Source organism: Emydura macquarii, unplaced genomic scaffold, assembly GCF_026122565.2.
Source record: "Emydura macquarii macquarii isolate MOO-44397 ecotype Brisbane River unplaced genomic scaffold, CSIRO-AGI_Emac_v2 contig_1253, whole genome shotgun sequence".
NCBI lineage: Eukaryota > Metazoa > Chordata > Testudines > Chelidae > Emydura > Emydura macquarii.
The window spans coordinates 15,082,278-15,087,250 of record NW_027131390.1 but is presented as its reverse complement, the minus strand read 5'-3'; the positions used below and the strand labels follow the sequence as shown (position 1 = coordinate 15,087,250).

The following is a 4,973-nucleotide window of genomic DNA, read 5'->3' as shown; positions in this document are numbered from 1 at the left end:
TAGTTATGTAAGAAAACAATTTGTACTGTCAACAATTTTGTTGACTTTAATAAAACTTTAACACATAGTCATGGGTCAGCCCTAAATGCCATCCCCTCCACTCAAAAAAACCCCACCACCAGCCTTCTTGCATCATGGCTGTAAGTGCAGGGTAGAAAAAAAGGACCTCAGGTCAGCTATCTCACACCCCTGTGCTGATGGGCAGAGAGTGGGTGGAGGTGAAGCAGCAAACGGGTGTAGTCTCAGCTCCACCCCTAACATGGCAGCTAGTCTAGGTCAGAATACCTTTCCCTGGGAGCAGGGGCAAGCAGAGAAGGAAATTTGCCTCTAAAATAATTCTTTCCTTATAGCCCTTACTCAGGGCTAGTTGGAAGTGGGCAATCTAGCCCTTAGTGATTTAAATGTAATCAGAAGTGAGGGAGGCCACCAATCAGAACCGTTCATATTGCACTTCTGTTTCATCCCACCCAACGTACACCCCGCCCCAAACTTGTTCCGGGGAGGGGGAAGGGGGGAATTGGGGAAGGAAAAGTTGCGCCTGAACCAATCCCATCCCTATCTTTGCCCAACCAAAACTTCCTTTGCTTTGTGTCCATTTCTCCTAGCAGTTTTCAAATGGAAATCTTTCCCACTGGTTTTACTTTTTCAAAAGCAAACTCCGCAGAGTTTCACAAATTCTGCTTTGAAACGGGGTGAAACAACCACAGTTCTGCTGTGAATACAAGCTGCTGGGACCTCATCCATATCCTCTCTCCACACTTCCAAGAGTTGTATAGCTAACACTTTGCCCAGGGGAAAGTTAGCTTGAGATAAACACACACTCATTTTCCTGTAGTTACCCTAGGATTCAGGAAACATCATAGCATATCCCATACCATTAGGAAACTCAGATTGGTGGAAAAGAGCCACTTTTCTTTTTAATTTATTCAGACTGTTCGTGGGGGAAATATCCATGGCACTTCATAATTATATTAGATGAGTCTATTGGATATTGAGCTAAAGGCATTTGTTGATGTAACTTCATTGAGTACAATAATGTGGTACACTGTGTTAAAAGACCTTCTCCAGAATGCTAGGTGTTGTGGTCACTAGGCATTTTTTGCTGATGACTAGCTACTTGGCATCCTTTATAGGGCATGGTGTCCTGTTCAATCTCTGCTGCAATATGGTACGTAATATTACAAAAATATTCCCTTAATTAATTAACTTCCCCTCCAAAAACCCCTCCCGCACAAAACCAGAGGTTCTAAACTTGTGTGTGTGTGTGTGTGTGTGTGTGTGTGTGTGTGTGTGGTTTTTTTAAAACAAAAACAAACAAACCAAAAAAAACCAAACCAAAAATACCCAAAGTCCTCTGAGTACTGGGTTTATCTGCTGTGTTTATATGCTGTTGAAATATTTGGTGTTTTGCTTCTGATCTGACAATGTAGAAGAAACACTGAAGGAGCTTTGTTGCAGAAGCTGTGCAAATGTTCAAATGAACCCACTAGCTTCCTGGGCAAATATACCCTTGGTATTGTGTCCTTTTCAACATCTCATTCATTAACTTTTAGTAAAAACAGACTCCTCTTTCTCCGAAGCATTAAAAGACTTTGCAGAGAATACATCTGGTGGTTTTTAAATGTAGCACAATAGTTACTTTAACATACAGCCTTAAGAAAGGGTACGCGCTGGCATTACGGTGTATTTGAGATAAGGACCAAGTCCCCTGTGCTTAGCATACAGAGCCTGTGTTTAGTCTGAGGAGAAGTCATGTGCAGCTTCTTTAAGAAACCACTCGTTGTATGCCATTAGAACAAGGGATAGGATTGCTAATCAGTGGCTGTTCTGCCTTCTGCAATATGCCTGGTGTGCACGGTTTTCAGAAGCACTCTTTCCGCTCTTTTCAGTGCTTTTCATTAACAAGATGGTTGCTCATTCAAATAAACAAGCTGGAATGGAAAATAGCCCTAATTTCCATGCGATCTTTCTTCCTGAAGCTCCTGGGAAAGCAGTTTATTTCTCAGTATTGTTTCCATTTTAAATAGTTGCAGTTAATTTGGGTTTCGCCACATTCACGTCTTGGCCACAGCTGGTGTGGCTCTTATTGAGGGCAAAATTTGGCTCCTTGTATCTAGCCTGGCGAATAATGCCATAAAGGTAAACAGACTCAATAAATCATCTTGTTTGATACTCGGAGAGTGAGAAGACCCCAGGTTGGGATGTGCACAGGAGTTTAAATTTGACCCCTTTTGGAGGGGCATGTTTTGTGGCCCCGCTCCCTGGGAGGAGCTCACTCTTCTTCCCTCTCCCCCGGAGGAGCTCGTTCTTCCCTTCTCCCGCCTCCCTCCAATCCTGGCCCTGGCAGGAGTTCACTCTCCCTCCACGGTCCTTGGAGTGGAGGAGTTCTGAGCCTGAAAATTATTGGGAGAGCTCGGGCCCCTGCTTGCCCCCTTGTGCATGCCCCTGCCCAGATGTAGAGTCAAATTCTATTTGAGATCATGTTTGGGAAAGAGATGGAAAAGATCTCTGAAGCTGTTGGCCCAATATCCTTGGCGTGGCATGGTACAGTAATTTGATTATAGAATGTTACTTCAGAGTTAGAGCTGTTTATTTCTAGTGTGTAGAAGTTTTTCTTTGTCCACTCTTACTTAGGGCAACTTCCGATCTTAGGTATATTCATTATCGCCTATTATTTATTTATGTGTGTTATTGTAGTGCCTAGGAGCCCCAGTCATATACCAGGACCCCACTGTGCTAGGCACTGTACAAACAGAGAACAAAAGGATGGGCTGTGCCCCAAAGAGTTTATAATCTAATGTGTAAGCACGGCACACTGAATACAGTACTGGAGAGGAAGAGCAGGAGAGTTGAGTTCTGTTTATGGCTTTATCATTTTCTCACTGTGTGGCAATGGTCAAGTCACAGATACTTTCCTGTGCCTCAAGTTTCCCATCTGTAAATTGGGAATAATCTTACTTTTCTGTTTTTGTAAAGCACTTCGAAATCTACAAATGGGGAAAAAAATATCATAGATGTTGCATACCATTATAATGCCCCATGCAACAGCAGCCTTAGCTTTCATGGTTTATTTTGTTTTTTTTCATATCAATTGAAAGAAGGTCTGTTTTTATTATAGTGGTAATATAAATGCTGATGATTTATGAAATAGAAATAATAATCCTTCCTTTCTCCCACTCTTTGTCTGTCTAGTCTGTATGATATAGTGAGGGCAGAGGGCAGTAGGAGAGTGCTGCTATTTGAATGCCAGGGGGAGTGCGCCCGCCCACTGCTAAAGACCCCTCCCCCAGCCTAAGGGGAGGAGCCACTGGACCCAGGACTCAACTGATTTCGTGGGACAACAAATGAAAAACCAGGAAGGGGTGTGAGGGTCAAAGGGTCAAACGGAGGGAACCGGAAGGGGACACCAAGCAGAGAACCTGGACAGCGCCCACTGCTCCCGGAAGTTGTCAGGGGAGCCAGCAGATGCTGCCCAGAGGAACTCCGCCCGGATGCATGAACGGACAGAGGAACGGAGATAGGCCCCACAGTCGCAGGGCGCCCCCCCAGCCAACCTCCTCTCCCTGGTGTTATAGAGATTTCTTTTTTTTTTTTTTTTTTTGGTGAAAAACTGATCTTTATTTACCAAAAATATTACAAATTTATTCTCTCATTTCTCCATCTTCTTCTTCTTCTTCTTCAACACCTCTGATATACAGGACATTATTACATCTTATCAAAACTTCACCAAGGTGTCCAGACAATGCACCATCTATGTATTCTTCTGTGTTTGCAAGCTGCATGTTCATGTAGCCATCGATAGACACCAGGTAGCCCTTGTACTCCATCCCCCACTTCAGCTTCACCATCACCGGCTTCCCTGTCAGCCCATTCAGGAAGGGTTTGGGGTTCAGGGGCAAGCTCATGGTAACGCGGCCTGGCACAAGGCAGCGGTAAAAAACAAAAATGACTCGCCGGGCCACCACATGTGCGCCCGCCCGAAGGAGGTATGTAAGCCCCAGAATACTCAGGGCTCTGTTCCCGGCAGACTAACCCGACGTCATGAGGGGGTAATTAGGAGCAGCTGAGGCCAATTAAGGCCCAGCCAGGTGCTTGATAAAACCCTCTGCTCCAGATAGACCGTGCGTGAGGTGGGAGGGGTAGGAGTGCCATGCTAAGAGGAAGAGGAAAAGGAGGAGGAGTAGTAGTAGTAGTAGTAGTAGTAGTAGTAGTAGTGCAGAGTTGTGTGAAGGAGCAGAAAGGAGTGCTGAGAAAGGTACTGGGCCAGGAGGGGGAAGCCTGCTTCTGGCAAGACTGAGTTACTCCCCCAGGCACAGGGGCCTGGGTAAGGAAGCCCAGCCCCAGGTGGCAAAGGAGCAAGGACGGAGGGGGGAAATTAGCCCAGGGGAAAGACTGCAGCTGTGTATATGGTGCCAACAGCACAAAGCTGCTACTTATAGGACCCCTGGGCTGGGACCTGGAGGAGCGGGAGGGCCCGGGTCCCTACCCCCCTCCCTGGGGTGCTGGGGCAGCTGGTGATGCCCTGGCCCACTATGAGAGGCAAAAGTGCGAGACCCACTAGGGTGAAGCCGGCCATTTTCCACAATTGTAAATTCTTGGGGAAAGAGAATATCTCTTATGATTTATCTGAATGCAGCAGAGCCACTTTAGGTGCTACTGTAATACAAACAATTATTGGTGTGTCCAGGTTTTTATACTGGCACCCATCACTGATTTATCTGAGTGCTAAGAATTATTTTTAGTTCTTCTATTATTTCATTGTTTGATGCTGTTAATTCACAATCAGATTCCACCATGGAGGTTCCATGCATGTCACCGAAGTACAGGTCATGACTGGCCACTATTTATGGCAGTTTATTCCGTTGTATGGACCCATGTTTCAGAAACACAACTCAGAGGATATCTGGCAATGGGGTAACAAAAAAGCAACGTTAGAAAATCCAAACAGATTTTTTTAATCTGTAAAGAGCGTT

General features: G+C 45.3%; 1 pseudogene; it reads right to left on the bottom strand.

Moving 5' to 3' along the window:
* Window positions 1–3,616: 3,616 nt before the first annotated feature.
* LOC137153911 (small nuclear ribonucleoprotein F pseudogene) lies at window positions 3,617–3,939 on the bottom strand (annotated as a pseudogene).
* Window positions 3,940–4,973: the final 1,034 nt, after the last annotated feature.